The sequence below is a fragment of the Mesitornis unicolor genome, unplaced genomic scaffold (genome assembly GCF_000695765.1).
Source record: "Mesitornis unicolor isolate BGI_N332 unplaced genomic scaffold, ASM69576v1 scaffold10138, whole genome shotgun sequence".
Classification (NCBI taxonomy): domain Eukaryota; kingdom Metazoa; phylum Chordata; class Aves; order Mesitornithiformes; family Mesitornithidae; genus Mesitornis; species Mesitornis unicolor.
The window spans coordinates 82915-101132 of NW_010199791.1; the positions used below are offsets into that span (position 1 = coordinate 82915).

General features: G+C 44.3%; 1 protein-coding gene across 1 annotated transcript in view; it reads left to right on the plus strand.

Annotated features, from left to right (window-relative positions):
* The first annotated feature begins 514 nt into the window (after positions 1-514).
* Positions 515-18218, plus strand: part of BACH2 (BTB and CNC homology 1, basic leucine zipper transcription factor 2) — a 98863-nt gene continuing 81159 nt past the window's right edge. The window contains exon 1 of the mRNA XM_010189555.1: positions 515-625. The gene's annotated coding sequence lies outside the window, so the exon portion shown is untranslated. The remainder of the gene's footprint in view (positions 626-18218) is intronic.

The following is an 18218-nucleotide window of genomic DNA, read 5'->3' on the forward strand; positions in this document are numbered from 1 at the left end:
TCAGCAGAACAAGCAGTAATAACCTCCCAACCTAACAATGACTGTTAAGTTGAACATTAATTCGCTCCGTCGTTGAATTGCTGACATGCCTACAACTTAGAAGTGAACACCCACTCAAGAGAGAGAAAAAAGAAGTTAGTGCCTGGAATTCCTGGCCTTGCTGAAATCACCTACATTTTTTGGCTCTAGTGCCAGTATTTCGTCTTGCGTTTCCTGCGAATGCTGCAAGCTGAACTAGATGAGAAAAACAGCTGCGCGCATTTGTTCACTGCTTTGATATGGTCGGCGTGGGGTTTTTTCTCAGGCACAGTCGCTCTCAGCTTCAGCACCCAAAGTAGGCTTTGACAGCGCCTTGGAGCTTGTTACTGTAAGCAGGCAGCACACGTGAAGCTTGGCATGAGAACTTCATCAAGTCCTGCTAAAGCTAGTTGTAACCTGGTTATGGTTTTAAAAAGAGATATGGCTTTATTTGCGTATTTGCTCACAAAGGATTTTGGTTTTTATTTCCTTTTCTAGATATAACTGTAGGTGCTGCTTGTATGAAAGAGCTGAGCCACGCCATCCAGTAAACTGTCTAGAGCAGCAGTTGGCTTGCTTGAAAATAGCTTCCAGGACTGTGTTGTAAGTATTTTTGCGAAAGCAGCATGAAATGGTTTCTTCAGTTTGGGGGCAATTCTTAGGTGTTTTGATTGCTCCTTGTAATTTCATAGTTTCACATCTAGTAGACAGTAGCAGTGCATGTGGGACCGTGAGCACTCCCATGTCTGAAGCACAGAGCTAAAGTCCTTTAAAGGCTCTTTGCTGACTTGCTCTGAAATGTGGTACCTGAACATTTCTGAGAACAGGCAGCTGCATATAAACCTGTAAGGAAATTTGCCAAAATACATACTGCTCTATTTTGCTATTCACTCTGTGACATACGTGTTCTTTGAGTGTTCATCCCTGCCTGCGCTTTTTGCACTTCAGCATTTTAGCTATGCTGGTTCTGGTAGGGCAAATGCTCTGTGGAGATATTCCAGAGGCACAGACTGTGATCTACCTAACTCGACTCAAAATACCCCATGGATAGGTGCCCTAAGTGATCAGAAAAGAGCACTGGTTTGTCTCTTGGACATGCTGTGGGTATGGCTAGGGAACCTTAGTAAGCTGTGCATGGTGGTGAATTTGGTCAGCTACATCTGTCTCCATGAGGAGTGTATGCTGATGAAAAAGATCCCATTTCACGTTAAAAGCCAATTGCGTTGAGTATGGCATTGAGAACATATTTGCACCTAAAATTAATAACATCATCCTTTGAGATGTACACCAAAGAAACCTCATCATGCAATTTATGCAGTTCCTTTTGAAAGCATCCGTTTGAGGATGTTTGTGACCTGAAATTTTATAACTGTTTTATTTCTTTTTATATTGCCTTCATTTTTCTCATGATGATGATGCAGGTTTTGAGAAGTATGATATGAGAAGTATTTATGACTTAAGTGCATTTCCCTTGAAAAGGCATCTGATAATACGGTTGCTTCAGAGAGCAAGGGTGGGAGGGTTAGTGACATAGGGCTCAAGTCAGTTAAAGTTAAGCATATTATACAGGCTGCTCACACTGCTCAGCACCTTGCAAAATACTCCCTTCAGGTTACATTTGTTGTACATAAACTAATTTTTAGAAAAATACATGTACGCTAATCCCCAGACCAAGTCCTTCAAACCCAGTGGTAAAGCCATTGAGTTAGTATTTTTGAATAAGTTTCTTGTTTGTGGATTTTTGTTCTCTGCAGTCAGCCAACACTGCTGGGTCACTCTCCAGATGAGATTGTGCCAGGCAAAAATCCTTGCCTCAGCTCTGCCAGGAGTTACCTGCCAGATACACTGACTGCCATTTCATCCTTGCTCTGTGCCTCTTGGACCTGGGTGCTCAGCCTGATTCTGCATGGGTGGATGTGAATGAGATGAAGAAAGGACCCAGTTGCTCTAAAAAGTCTCAAAAAGTCTCTAAGAAAATTTATAATTAGAAATTTAGAACAAGACAAAATGTTTCTTTGTAGCATCCTGCCTGTGAATGCTTTGTCTGCTTCTGGACCTAAATTGCTGTTGCTTTCATAGAATCATTTAGATTGGAAAGACCCTTAAGATCATCGAGTCCAACTGTTAGGCTAACACTGCCAAGTCCACCACTAAACCATGTCCCTAAGTGCCATGTCTACACGTCTTCTAAATACCTCCAGGGATGGTGACTCCATCACTTCCCTGTGCATCCTGTTTGAGTGCTTGATAACCCTTTCAGTGAATAAATTTTTCCTAATATCCTATCTAAACCTACTCTGGTGCAACTTGAGGCCATTTCCTCCTGTTACTTGGGAGAAGAGACCGAACCCCACCTCGCTACAAGCTCCTTTCAGGTAGTTGTAGAGGGCGATAAGGTCTCCCCTCAGCCTCCTCCAGGATAAACAACCCCAGCTCCCTCAGCTGCTCCTCATAATTCTTGTTCTCCAGGCCCTTCAGCAGCTTCACTGCCCCTCTTTGGCCACGATCCAGCACCTCAATGTCCTTTTTATAGTGAGGGGCCCAAAACTGAACACAGTACTCAAGGTGTGGCCCCACCAGGGCTGAGTACAGAGGGACAACCATGTCCCTGGTCCTGCTGGCCACACTTTCAGCATGGGAGGCAGGAGCCTGGCTCCTCCAGGGGTGATGAGTGCTTCTGGTCCTTTCTCACAGGGCACCACAGCACTTTGCCAACAGGAAGCCCTGCTGCCACCCAGCCCTGGGTTGGCACCACCATAGGGTTGCCCATAAGCCTTGTGGCTGTTTCAAGGGAAGCTTTTTTGCTCCATTGCTGTTAGCACAGGATTTTCGTTCAGTTTGTCGTGGTGTTTGAATCACTCCAGCAGCAGAAGCTGTGTGTTTCTTTAATTTACCTTGAGGTAGTCGCTACTCATTTGGTAGAGCAGGTTAGGACCTGGTGTCACAGGGCACACACTACTGAGGCAATCTCAGTTGTAGCAGTTCATGAAGGATTCACTATTCCAGCGTGGCTTTCTGCCTCATGTCCTTCCAATTTAACTGCATTAGTCTGTTTAGTGGTGCCAGAAGGCCGCATATTGGCTCTCCGTGAAGCCTCAAACAGTAGATGCAATGCTTTTAAATAGTTAGATAAATTTTAATTATGATTCATGTATAGTTTTTCCCCAACTATTAAGTAATATCAAACACTGAATTTTTCAGTCAGTAATTGTTTTTCCAGCTGCTGAGCGGGACCAAGTATTCAGTATTTTTAGAGGTTTATTTTTGCAGCTGCTCGTCTGCTTTAAGCATAAAAGTCACGTTATTTTGTAGGGCTTGACAGCCTTGGATGCACAGTGGGCAAAAATTACTGAAAGCCTGTGGTGGAAGTGGGATGATGACAAACTTCTGATGCACCTTGGTTAGCTGTGGATAGTTTGGGTTGCATTCTGATAAGCTGAAAATAGCATATTGGGCACTTTTGAAAGTTTGTGGTTTTGCAGCATTTTCTCACAAAACTCTGAAGTCGTCTTCTTTCTCACTGTGCTAGTTATTACACAGGTGGAAATTAGCCACTTTTTCCCTCTCAAGATCTTGAGACTTTCTGTAAGGGATTCAGTGTGAATTATTTCGTGAAATAGCAGTTTGACTTGTTGCACCTCCTTGCAAATAGTGTAATACCACAGAATTTTGTCTTAGAAATACATATTATATGCCTTTCACTGGTAGATCTTAAGATGTTTTCAGATATCAATTAAACCACAGATCATGATGATAATGGAGGAGACACTCTTCTCACCCATCATGAAGACTGCCCTGGCTGTGAGCACGTTGCTCACGTTTGCCCAGTGATTCATTAGCTGAACCTAGGCAGTCTGATGCCGTGGCTTACTGGTAGCTTTTCTTCAGCTGATGGCTCATTTTAACGTGAGGCATAGCATCATCAGAGCACTTACTTGGGAACTTACCTTTTTTGTGCATCTCCTCTCTCTGGTTTTCCCACCAGATCTGCTCCGCTGCCTCACATCGCTGCTGTTTGCATAAGCAGTTGCTGTAATTCTTTGAAGCTATGAATAAGACGTTTTCCTCTAAATATCACTGATGTGTTTTGTTGAAGCCATGGTTTTGAACATGGGTTGCACAAACAAAGGACACAACACTGAGAGCTAGGGAGAGGCTGATGTTGGAAGGGAAGGAAACCAAATAGTGAATTTTAAATTCTGTTTAATGTTCGGTTATGTTGGTTTTTTAAGCAAAACAAAAAAGAAACGGAATAAAAAGCTTCTGCAAAGCAGAAGTGTGAGTGAAATGAAACGTAGTGGCTAGACAAATGAAAAAAAAATACATTCATTAAAGAACCCACCAAACTTAAATTTCAAAGCCCCAGTAGAAGAGGGGGTCTGTCAGCCACCCAGCTTGGACTGGGCACCCAACTGGAACTCATGGTCTGGGTTCAGTTCCCTACCTCAGTCACAGGTTTCCTCTGCGTCCTTGGGCAACCTCCTTCATCTGCCCAATGGCCAACTTCCTTATTTGTGCAGCAGATATCATTCTCCTCCCTTCCACCGTGAAGGTGAAGCCTGCTGATGCTGCCAAAAGATGCGGATCTTGTGATGGGGGGACCCAGCCCAGGGACTGGAGCGAGAGTGATGTGCTTCCTCACAGGGGATAATCACCCATGCTGCTCGCATTTCAGAGCTCAAGAGTAGAGGAAATTATTTCCAGATCTAGAAGGAGTTGGGTTTTTATTTTCTGAGTCTTTCAGGCCTGTTTCTTGCGGAGTTTGGCTACCCTGGTGCAACGGCAGGCATTTGGAGTACTCCCTGTCTCTCGCCTTTCTCCTCCCAGTCTGTCTCCTCATGGCTTGGAGTCATTCCTGTCTGCTCAACACACACAACCCACACAAACCCAACAGGATCAGAAACACAGCTTCTGTCATCTCCCCAGATACTCCCGATGTAATATCTTGATGTTTAAATACAGTTGTGTGTAGGAAAGAAACCCAAGAATGCTTGAGCCCGGTCAAGGTGGTGACCCTAGCAGTTGAGGAAGGTGGTACGAGGGAGTGGGCTGTCATATTCCTGGCCTCCTGACAAGGTGTGCACTGGCACAGTGTTGCTGCACCTGCTGAGGGTGTCCAGATAGCTCATTACCACCATTGGCCTTCAGTCCCTCTGCTCCTCCACTGTTCCTTTAAGATATTTCGATAGGAATTTCACCCAGCGCCGATGCTAATTCTGAGTAAGGAATCAGAAATGACAAGTCACATGCCTTTTGATGTGTCCTTTTATCTCCTGTGGGTTGACAGTTACGTTTTTCTCACCCTTTACAGGATTTTTTTTTTCCTCTGGGAAAACTACACTCTTTTTCTTCTCCAAACATTAGTAATGCTCTTCTCCGGCCACTGATGAGATCTTGAAAGTACAGACAGGCTCATATTCAGACCAGAGTGTTGTTTTCTGTTTGATTCTGCTGCAACTGTTCTTGCTGTTTCCTGTCCTCCCACCTTCTTACTGCCTTCCGCTTTTTTGGCCTTGCTTTCACAAACCTTGCTTTGACCTGACCCTCAACTTTGTCCGAGCTGCCAAGTTTAATAAGAGATGCTCCTCTTTGGGATCTGTGTAGCCCTCCCATCCCTGACATATTTCAGTCCTCTTCCCATATCCACAGAAATGCTTCCTCAGCCTTATTTTGAGATCCATACTCACCTGGACCTCTTTCTGCCACCGATTCTCCCTGTACTGACTTTTCTCTTGAGAATTTTCTTCTCCATCGTGACTTGTGTCTGGTAGGATACAGAAGTGGCACAAGGTGCTCTTCTCTCCCAGGTTCTCCCTCCTCTGCTTGTTTCTTACTCCTGAATGGCAGCCAGCCTTTGTCTTGGGCAGGTTGGCTTTTCTTGAGTAGCTCTCTCATCAGGTTACTTTCCTGTTCATTTTCCCCTACCATTTCACTTAGCTTTCCCTCTCTCCTCATTCATGAGATGATTTGTTTTGGTTCTGGTTTCTCATTCAGACCTCCAGTTGAAGGCAGCACACAGCAGCCTAAATTTTGAGCTGGGATGCAGAATGAAGGTCAGACCAGAGGTCCGCCAGCCCTGCCTCTGACCGTGGTCAGAGGTGGATGTCCATGGAGAGTACATGAGAAGGCAGCAGGCAGGTTAGGGTAGCACTGGGCACTTGCACTGGCAAGGCTGTGATTGAGAGTCCTTCCCAAACCTTGGTGGACTGGGGAGCAGCTCCACTGATTTTGGTTGAGTTACTCTCATTTTAGATGAATATCACTTGGAGAGGCACAGTGAGGCTCTAGGTTTGCCGCTGTGTCTAATCCAACCCTGTAAGTATGAGGATTTTCAATTACAGGAAAAGCAATGCCTCATCCCCTCTGAGGCTGGTTAGCTCAGAGCCCCCTGCCATGACAAGACACGGCTGGTTTGAGGTGTGGTGCTGCTGCCACTTCAGATGTCCCCTCTCTGCCTGCTGTGCTTTCCCCTTTTCTCAACTGGTAAAACTGAGGATTTGTTCTGCTTACGTCTCTGAAGGACTGGTGTCTGAAAATATGGCAAGCACTTAGTTGTCCTTTGCTGTTTCAACAAGTAACGAGTTACTGAACTAGTTTAGCTTTATACCGAAGAAGTTATTTTCCTCCTGCAAGTCAGGAAGCCGGCTATTTAACGCAGTGTAGTTGACTTTAGCTGTAAGATTCAATATCCTTACCTAGGATTACAGTTCAATAAAATCTGATTGTGCTGATAGCAACAGAAATTGTAGAAACACCCTGAGAATGTTTTCCACCTTTCCTGTGAACGAGCTACACTGGACGTCTTCTGGGCCTTATGGTTTGGGTTACAGTGCTGCGTGACCTGCGTGTTGGCAGGAGCAGCTTGAGGGGGCACTGTTTGGTGTGAGGAGGTGAAGCCAAGCGGCTGAAATGATGGGTGGCCTCCTTCAGTCAGTTTTACATCAGTGACTCTCTCGTTTCAGCATGCCCTGCTGGTGTCGGGCTGGGGGAACGGGAAGTAAGCTGTGTCTGGTTTCATTATGATGATGATGCTTATAGGATCCACGAGGTATATGAGATTAAAGACCCTATGACATTGCAGGCCAAATCGTGCACTGAGAACAAAACCTGAAATCAGTTCAGTGCCTAAACATCCTTTCGCCTTGCCTCACCCAGTGTAGAAATAAATACGGGAAAACAAATATTTATTCAGAATTTCCTCTCACTATTTACCGATTAGGAAGCTGTGTTAAGCCACTTTCTACATAGAAACATTTGCTGGCCAGTATGCATTGGCTTTTATAACTGTGTGCTGTAATTGTGGAGAGCCTTTTTTGCCCAAATGTTCATTAATGAGTTTTTCATCAGCCGCTGAACAAATGGAGAACATTAGATTTAATTTTTCACTTGCAGAGCTTCAGAGAGAAGTACAGACTTTTTCAGTCAGATGGGGACACTGGCACAGGTAATAAGTAATTTGGGATGACAGTTGAGCAGTGTGGCATTTGTCCTTGTCACACACTGAGACACAAACTTTGTTATTTTTTCTTCCTAGAGATAAAACCCAAACCACAAGCCTTGATCCGAATGTGAGCTTATGTCATTAGGAGTGCTTACCTACCACCATGCTTATATTCCCTGTTATTTCTTCCAATTATTAATTATCCTGTTACAGGCAGGAAGGGAAGCACATACTTTCAGACCAAACTAATAGATTTGGCTGGTTCTGGTACACTGACTTCATAAGCAATAAAATATATAACATTGCTTGGTTATGGCACTTGCTGTACTAATCATGCTCTGTGTAACTGCCTGTTTTTAACATAATTTTAAACAAACGCCAAGACTACAGAGAATAATAAAACAAGGTAATCAAGGCAGAACAGGCAGGTTTTGTGGTATGAGTCAAAAACCAAACAGAAAAACCCTCCAGAAGCCATGAGAATTGGAAAGAGAAGCTCTTTCATGTGGCAAGGTTAAGCTATAATGACTGTGTGCAGAGAACGTTTTTCTTACAGGAATAAATGGTGAGCATGGATCATGCCAGAGATAATAAGAAAAGTCATCTGTTGCTCTGGTCGTGGAGTTGACTTTGATTCTGGCCTAATGCATACTACTGCTGCTTCGGGTGATGGTTAATTGGGGTGGTGATGATACTGATACTAACTTCTGTTTGAGTTGAGCTGTTAGGGAGACCTAGACAGACATGTAAAATACAGTCTTTCCTATTTTAGTTGCCTTTCTTTATGAGGTGGTGACCCCAGGTTTGCTTTGTGCCCCATGCTTTAATTTTTTTCATCCTGACATTTGAGAGCGGGTACAAAATGAACTAGAAAGCAGCCATGGCAGGTACACTTCAAATTTTGCCCACCTAGCTTGCATCAGAACACTAATGTATGTTTGTACATGGCCTGCTGGTACGCAGCGCCAGACGGCAAATGGTTTGTTAGTATTGGCAACGTTTTCATCAAGCCAAACATGATTCTTTCACTTGCTGGCTTGAGAGTGCAAAGGGCTTTTAATTCCCAATCATTTTTTCTCTGCTTCCTCTGTCTTGGTATTGCCACCCTTGTACCTTGGAATAATAAAACTTCAAAGAGTTTATAAAAGTCGTGGTCAGAAGCATGTGTTATTGTAGGGCAGGCAGATAAAATCAGTGTTAAGTGCAGTCTCTTCTCAAATCTGGCTAAAAATGTGTGTCTCCTCACATTCTGGGAGTGTCTGTCCATTTCTCTCTAAAATAGCTTAAGTAAAAGTGTAAATATGAGATTCCCCAAATACGTTTTAAGGTTGATGATACTCATTGGGGTCTGTGCTGAATATAGGTGAAGCTATATGCTTCTGCATATCATTTCTAAATGACAATTGAGATTGGATCTTGTTTAGTATTATTATAGGTTTGTTTCCTAAATGTAGCTCTGCAGTGATTTTTTAATTTAAAAGAGCTGTGTAAATTGCTTATGTTAAGAAGTTTTGTCTTTCAAAAGCAAGACTTTCATCTAAATCCACTTCTGCCCTGTTCGAATGAGACAGAGTACAATATTTTGCAGATACTTTTGAGTATTAGCTTCATGTCCAGCCACCTACACAGTTAAGGAAATTAAATCTAATGTCATCCCCAGCAAAAAAAAAAATTTCCTCTCCCTTTTAATGCCATTTGTTCCATCATTCCTTCTCCTCCACAGCTTTAGATTTCACCTGTCTTCTCGTTTTAAAAACTGCCATTGTATTGCTCTCAGTACTTGGTGTTTAGTTGTGTCCTCTGCTGTCTTCTCCAAAGTACATCGAGGTTCTCCTGTCTCCATGCCTTGTTTTTAAGTAGTAGCGTGCTGTGTAATCCATGAGTTACTGATACAAGCAGAGAGTTGTGCCAATGAACTCCAGCTGCTGGTGGGTGCTCCACATCAGCTCCACAGTACTGACGGTTTCAGTCTGGTGACAAAGGCTAATGTAGACATGGCCATTAATTTCTCACCCATTCAGGGACATACTTAAAATAAGAGCATGCATCCAATGTTAAATGTTTCAAATACTGTCTCTGTAACCTATAAATTACTGTTCTGTTTCACAGGGCTCTGTGTTCAGTCCCAACCTTGACACCTGGGGGGTATCAGTTGAGCCTGTTCCTCCTGCCCCCGTCACCTCCTCTCCATTTTCTTATGATAATGGGGTAGTCTAATCCCCTTTCTGTTCAAGTCTCACCATTGTTTCTCCCTTTGGTTTCTTTTTTTCATTCACTTTAATGATTTTGCTCTTCCAGGGCAGATTCCTGGGCAGAAGACCCGCAGTACATCTCTCTAGCATCACCCTTGTGCCGGTAGTAGCAGCTGCCCTGTTTTGTGTCACCTCTTCTTCAGAAAACACCACTAGAGGCAGTTGCAGTCTCACTTGATCTTTCCTTGTTTAGAAGATGTGAAAATAATTAATGACTCGTTCTGGGGAGGTGCGACCCGCGGGATGCAGACGTGTGGGAGTGTTTGTTTGTTGAAAGCACCAGGAAGGGAATCACTCCCTTATTCCAGTACTGGTGTCGAAAGGTGGGAAATCGGCGTGCTCTGCAGTTTCACTGAACCCCAGTTCTTCTCCTGTCTGTCTCTTCCTAGAAGGTACTTCATTTTGAAAAAGTGCAAGGAGAGGGGAGAAAAGCAGCTCTTAAATTCCCAGGATTTCCTTTGGGGGAAAGATCTTTCAGGGGAAGGAGGGAGCTCGTCTAATGATCTTTGCAGCATTTAATCCCAAGAAAATGCAATAAAATCAATGCTTCCACTGAGAGTCGGCAGCGTACTTTTTCTGTAACAAGACCTGTTTTTGGTTTCTTTGTAGTATAGTCTGATTCACATTGTACCGAGTTGACTGAGGAGAGCGAAATCTGTTTTTGACAGATGTTTCCCGTGAACTGGCAAACACAAACACTTCTGCAAGATGACAGGCAGCTTGTTTACATAGGAAATCTATTTTTTAAAATAAAATAAAAAACAACAAAAAACACACAAACACAAAACAACATTCAGATCAGTCATTCTGATCAAGGCAGTGTCAATTATTAGGCTGTAAAGGGAACTGATGACTCAACTTAAGCACAGCGCTGCGGCGGTCTCCGATTCTCAGTTTCGTAACAGATTCTTTTCAGGAATGCTTTTCATTCATACCCGATGTTTAAACGTGTTTCTGGAAGCATGTGTTGTTTTGTGATCGGGATGCAAGAGACCGGCGTCAGCCTGTGCCAAGTGGTTGTGCAGAATTTGGGAGACACCCCCGTGCTTCGGTGGGACGCCTGGCACCCGATGGGAGAGGGGTCCTCACCCATCGCATTGCGCACTGGAACTGTACCCGCATACCACCAGGTTGCCAGTCACCACGTTAAATGTACATGTAAGTTCACATCAATAAAATTGAAAAACACTTTGATTCAGAAAGCGAAATGTTTTGATCGGATCCCATGCTTAGTAATTCCAGCGAGTGCGCTTGTTAAAACGGGTGAGTCAGAAATGGAAATGCAAAGCATTTCTCTGAACGGTGGCCGGAAATTAGCTCTGAAAACCGAAACAAAGGCCAGACCGCAGTTTTATCTATTTACTTAATAATTCTAGGTCTGCGAAAATCCCTTTGTCATTTGGAGACATTTTGACTCCTCTCTCGTAGCACCAATGCAATCCTTAGGCTGGATGATCGCCCATGTCAGGACTGTTGGACACGTCTTAATGTTTTAGTTTAAAAAATCTAGTGCCCTGTGAGCGGCTTCATTCCCTGTGGTCCTGTCTGGTTCTGTCACCATCTGTGGTAGAAGCTGGTGAAAATATTAGGTGAGATGAGGCATTGCAATATTTGAGGTCATGAATACTGAGGAAGATATCCTAGTGGAGCCACTCAGCTGCTTATTGCCCCATGCATAGGTTGTATTTGTGGCACACTGGGCTATCTCACCACTCCAGCAACAAACACTCATCACTTTGGTGCTGGATGCTCCTTGGCTTAGCATGGAGAGGCCACAGTGGTGACAGCCCCTCGGTTTGTAAGGCCGTAGCTCTCTTCTATGGAGAGAGAGCAGAGGGGGTCATCAGCATTTTGACGTTAATAGAGGTGGTCTTGCTGCAAAAAACTTCAAAATCAGTGTGTTGGGTGATGGATATCTGTGCTCTGGTCCTAATCCTGCAGCCAAGATGTTGCTTTCTTCTCTGCTGGCATTGGGGCACCTGCTGCTCATCCTGGAGAGTGAGTCTGGTTGCTTTGGACTCTGCACGACCTCGGACAATGCAGGGACTGTCATAACAGCAGCTTTTGTGTGGTCTGAGGCCCGCAAATGTAAATCACAGCGGAAGAGGACAAAGTAATATATGTGTTTAAGGGACTTGCAGTTCCCATGGCAAGGCTGGTGAAGTAGTGCTTGTTTCAAAGAGAAGACAGTCTGGGTGATTTTTCTTAATTACTGTTTACCTAAATAAATAAATAATGCATATTCATGGCTTTAACTAAAGTAACTCGCGTTGAAATGTTTACCTCTCCTGAGGATAATTATTAAGGGGGGAGCGGTATGTGAGGGGTGCAGCAATTAATAATAAAACATTTAGACAAGATTACAGAACGTTCTGATTGGAATAGTAAACATTATGCTAGAAATAAAAGCAAATACACAGAGCTGTCTTGAATTAAAAAATAAAATACTAGGCTATCTGAAGAAACGTGCTGAACGGAAGCAGTTTGAGTGAAGGGGCTGTGGTTTGGAGCTCTTCAATATCACAAGGAGGTTTCTTCAGTGTAAAGTTAGATTTGTTGGTAGGCTCTCCCTCAATTCCAGCCCAGAAAAAAAATGACACAAATACTGGAATGCACACAGATCGCTGTGACAGCTGTGATACCCCTCAGCACCGCTCTGAGCACGGTGCATGCTGATTCTTAAACCGAGCGACAGGGAGTGTTTCAGCTGTTTATATCAGTAGTAAACAAAACCTTCATTTGTGAACCTTCTCCCCCCTCCATTTCAAACAGTCCTTTGAATGGAATTCTTTGCTCAGCTGAGAGCTTGAAATTTGGACCCATCCTTTCATGTCTTTTGGCTACGGTTCCTTATCTGGTTAATCAGCTCAAAGAGAGCCAGTGATGTGTTCAAAGATTTCTGTGACAGCTGCATACCATTAGGCTGAATGATTTTAAAAACCCCATAATTGTAGTTTAGTGCAGTAAATACAGATTGGTTTTTCAGTTTAACATACGGTAGCAAGAGAGCTGAGCCTTGGACAAGAGAGCTGCTGCTTAACCCCATGCAGACAAAGCTTGTGAGGATGGTGGAGCTGGTGTGCCCCATAGCCTTAACCTGCTCCCAGCTCTTTTGGACCAGCAGAGGAGCATGATCGAGCAGTGGTGTGTAACTGCCTTTTTGCACTGAGTTGGAGAAGAAAAAGAGTGTAGAAGATGCATAGAAAGTATTGAGCTGCACCAAGGCAGCCAGCAGGGGCCATAGCCTGTCACTGCTCCCTCCTCAAGCTCAGTGCCACCTCGGAGCTCCTGCTGCAAACGGGGTGGGCTCTTTGTGGTCTCTGAGGTGTCCTCAGTCAGTCTTGGAGGAGCAAGCTGCTCTGAGCCATTCTCTAACTTGGGTGTCTTTTGAGGATTAAGGCTTCCAGACCTCCTCCTCTAGACCAAGTTTGTCCCTTCTAAGGTAGCATCAGAAGTGCTGAGGGTGCTCACTGGCATCTAGCACGCCCTGCGTGCTGCGGGCATGTGTCCCCTGGATACCCTCTCATCTAGAAACCGAAAAGCGGCTTTTCTTTGACTGGAAGTGCAGTCTGACTGTTAAATGCAGAGGAGTCTTTGCTCATGTCTGTCGCTAGTGGAAGTCCCTGGCCATGCTCTGAAACAGAGCAAGATGTCGAGGAACGAGCACGGGCAGATGGGTTGATGGTTACCAGTACAAGTGGTGGGAGCACCCAGTTGACTTCAGTCCTTGTGAGGCAGCTCTGCAGCTGCTTCTGGCTGATGAATTCCCTCAACCACATTTCCTTTCTCTGCTTCAATGGGTCAACCTTTCCCCTGCCCAAGCTGCCTGCTCTGCAGGATCTGTGAGTGGCATCTGTACCCCAGAAGACAAGAATGCTAATAGTGGGATAAGGTGTCCTGTTGATCCATCTCCCCTGCAGCAGAGGGGGTGGTTTTTTAAGCATGGTGCATTTTCCCCATTGAAAAAAATCTCTCTGGTATTGCCTCAGAAAGATTTCTATGAAGCAGAAATATCCATCTCCACTTCACCTTTTTTTTTTTTTATAAGGGTTTCTGGGAGGTTCATCCACACACCTCCCGGCAAAGCCAGGGACAGCGAGGCAGCCAGAGCCTCACACGGTATTTTGCAGGTTGAGAAGGCGCCGCGCACGCCGAGTGCACAGCACAGTAAACCTGGTATCAGCTCACAACTAATTATCTGCGTATAAAAATTCCCCTGCTTGCCATTTTGCCGTTAGATGGTAAGATTTATGACTCTGGCTAAAATGAAGTACCATTTCCTTTCTTTCAGCATTACTGTGCGTGGCCTCTCTGGCTTTTCTTGTTAAACACTCTAGAGCTCACCCAACAGGGAACGTATTTTTGAAGCTCTTTCCCATCACAATTCTTCTTTTCTCTTTTTCTGTTTGTTACGACCAACAGAGATAACCCACAAAACATTTTCAGGGCTTTCGGCTTTCCCCTGCTTGATGTGAGGGTGAAGATGGAGAAGTTTAGAGGCAGCTCCTTCACATGAGATGTAGCATTGGTCTACTCTCAGTCCCACCGCAGCTTGGTAGACGTGTACCTCCGTCAGCACCGGCTCCCTCTTCATAGTTTAATGCACAACTGTTGCATTCAGCATTTGTATGATCTAAAGGATAACTCCTTCACTTCACGCTAGAGCATGGGGGACCAGCTGTACAGCTCGGAGGAGGGTCGTATTTCTCCTGCCCTCGTGTTGCGCGCGTATCCCCTCATTTCACAGGCTGATGAGAATGTCACCACTGACTGAACTTCCTGAACTGGCAGATGCATTGCTGACTTCACTCTGATCTGAAATCACCTGAAAATTAGTTTGTCTGACATAAGATAATAGGGGTTTTTTTTTCTGAGTTCAGAGAAAAAAAGGGAGCAATGTTGAGCTGCTGCCATCTCTCCCAGTCACAGTTAGATGTAGTTATTTTTGTATTAGAGCTTGGAGAAAAACTGGTAGAGATGCCAGATAAACCTTCCCAAAAAAACCATTTGTGTTAATACTTAAATATTGTTCATCTTTTGCAGCATTTACTTATCTGTTTCCCACATGCTGAACCTTATGGGGAGTTTTTGTGGTTGACTGTGGCCCGTTCTTTCGTTCTTATGTTAACTGTTTTCTCGATTTGCATTTTTTAGAAGAAATTGGCAGTAAAAGTCTGACTGTGATAATGGTTCAACGGGGGAACATCCTTTCGGCAGGGCAGGCATGTGTTCTCGTGGTTCACGTGCGTTGGGACAGGAGTCCTGGAGCATAAACCCAGTGAACTGCATCATTTTGTGCCACCCTGGGCACGAAATCCTTACTCGAGAGATCCAGCACTGCCTAATCCAGCGTTTTCTTCCGAGATGCCAGGCTCCAGGACAGTGATTTCATCCTCATCACTGAACTGACTTATTTTATCCTATTTGCATGTGTATTAACCTGTATCTCTAGTCCTTAAGGAGAAATATGCCAGATACGTGAATTTTTATCAGAGCTGACACAAAGTATCAGGCGTGACTTTTGCTGTGTATTGGTTTTACTGCGTGAGGCATATTCGGCTTGTGTCATTTGGTAATATTGTTGTGTGAGGTCTTTCTCACAGCTTATATTAACTTTCCTTTTATACTTAGCCATTTTTTCGTGAGTCATACCACCAAGATAAAATATTTTCAATAGTGGCTTTATTTTAAGTCGAGTATATTCCAATGATAAAGTTGTTTAGATTTTACATAAAATGATTTACAAGTTCCTGTGGTGATACACTTGAACGACAGTCTCCTGCCTCTCCTAGCCCAGCCTGATTGATGTGTCACAGAGTTAACTGCAACCAGAGGACAAGAGGGGGTGGAAAATTTCCCCCACGCACATCCCCTTGCTCCTCTGAGGGTTTTCCGCTTAAGCCCAGTTGGTGCTGTTGAGTGTAGCTGGGGAAAATCCAGTTTGCAGACCCTGGAGCAGTTCCCTGGCCAGCACAGGGCAGCAGCAGCAGCTGCAGTCCCCGTCAGTCAGTCGGCGGTGGTTATCTTGCTGCTTCTCCTGATGGCTTCGGTCGTGGTTTCTAGCCAGGCTGATTCCTCTCGTGGTTTTGCCGTTATCTGAACACACAGCTCAATCTCATCTGCACTGGCTGTTGACGCAGCTCACCCAGATAGGGCTGCACGGCAGAGCCAGCCCTCACGGTCCTGGGTGGGTACCTCCCTGCTTCTGGTCCACACCTCCTCCGTTGTGGTGGTCTTCTGCATTACACCTCTGGGCACCAGGGAGATGCTGCTGTGCCCTTCATACTCCTGTTTTTGGCTGTCCCTGGCCAAACAATGCACATAAGCACAAGGAGGAGTGAGGGATGAGCATGTTCCTTCTCCTTGGAAGAACCAAGCAGGTTATTAGGAGGAAATTAAATGCACTGATAGTGAAACAGGCCGAACATCTTATCTGACATGGCTATTGATATCATCTTGGGTTTAATTTACAGATTTCAGAGAAAGATCCTGCACTACATGTCAGGTGCACTGCAAATGCCTTCTCAGCCTCCGGCAGCCCTTCAAGCAGTTGCAAGCTACAAATGTTCCAATGAAGCTGTTTCAACTAGAAAAAAATATTCTTCAGCTTCTCTCGAACACACAGAATGTAAAGAAAACACATTTGCTAATCTGTGATGGTAGTGCATGAAACAGACCGGGATCTTTGACTTCTCTGGAACTGATTTCTGCACACATTTCCGTAGGAAGCATTGCACCCCACCGTGAGGCCTTGCTTCAGAAAACACCAGCAGCTCTGTTTGCACATCTGCGCTCACTTCTCCCTGCTCACTGGTGCACAGCCTTCCTTAAATCTTCTTTTTCTCCTGCCTGTGTCTGTGAGATGCTCACCAACTCGTTTTGTCGTGGGGGTTCATTTTACTTAGCCCTAATTTTACATGCCTGTTGTGAGCACTGGTGTCTTTGCTAACCCCACTGTGTATTTGTTACTGGCCTCCCTCATTGCCTGCCCAGCTTCTCTGGTTTTCTTGAGTATGATTACATGATTTTCTGTGTCTGAAGCATCTTTCCTGCTAACCAGAGTAATACCCAGGTACATTCATTGTACTCTTATCAAATAATCTCTCTTGTTTTGTTCATTGCAAACTGGAGAATTTATCAGTTTTCCTCCTCTTAAGCATCAAAGCTCTTGTTATTTCACATTAACAACAAAACCTCTCTTTGAAATGCACCTTCCATATGACAGAAATTCAGCTGAAAGGTGCTTTCTTGAAGTAAATACTTTTTTAGCTTCATGCTTCCTTCTGCCAGTTGTGTCTGGCGCATCTGTCTTTACATCTGCATTCTTCAGTGCTAACTTAAGCTGCTAAGCAGTGCTGGAAGCCCTCAGAAAGAGGGGGGAAAGGTAATCTGGGTCAAAAATGTACAAGAGATTGTTAAACAATGTCAGTTTAAAAAGGAAGGGGAAAAAAAAGCTTATACTGTCCATAATTAAGCTAAGGTTTCCTTGCACCCCCATAACTCCAGGGGCTGGGTCTTCGAGTTGATGTGAAACAGTGGTTTTATTATGGCCTCTCATGATTCCTGATTGCCCACGTATGCAGGTTTGTGCTGAGAGCTGAGACCTTGATGTGAGCAAGCCCTGGAGCAGAGAGTGTGTCTTCCCCTGCTTAGGATCCAGCTCTTTCCATGCTACAAACTTGGCTGGTCAATATGTTAAAATGCTGAAACTCCTCTTCATTCAAAGCACCATCCCCTCTTCATTTCATACATGCTCAGTTTTCATGTATTTCCCATGAGTTTACAGCTGCGGCAACAGCTTTACTTTTACTAATTTGCCTGTTTCAGAAGGAAAATTCTTTTATCGAATGGAAAGCATGAAGAAGGCCTCGTGTTGAGCGTAGGCAGGGGTAAGGTTTCATGCTACCCTAAGCTGACCCCTGGGCAGAGAGATTCCTGCTTTCATGTTTTAGATCATGTGTAAAACCTGATGCTGGCTGGATCGTCCCACTTAGGGCAAGAATATCTAGGGAACATAGGGAGAGATACGGAGTGAGACATTTGTAGAAGGGAATGAAATGTTTGGGATGCAGCCTCATGCTTTCTACAGCAGTGAACATCAATCACACCTTCTCAGAAAACTGTGGCACTGAAACTCTTTACTCCTCCTGTTTTGTTCTTGTTTTCCTGTTCCCCACTTCTGTTTATTTTCCTTCCCTTCTTATATGCTGTGGCAGGTACGATTTTAGCTCAGAAAACTAACTTGTCCTTGAAAAAACAGAACCTTCCCTGGTTTTATTCCTTTGACCATTGAGTAAGCCACAGCTATTTTTGTTCTACCAGTGATTTATGACTGAACAGATTTGGAGTTTATATTTTTAGTTTTGTAGGCAATTCAGATAATGTATATTTGTGGCGATAAATATTCAGTCTTCTTACAGTCTGTCAAGAAATATTATGCCTAGTTGGAGGAAATTATATAAACTGAAGAGATGCAAGCATTGCATTCTTTGCGTGGCCTCGGCATT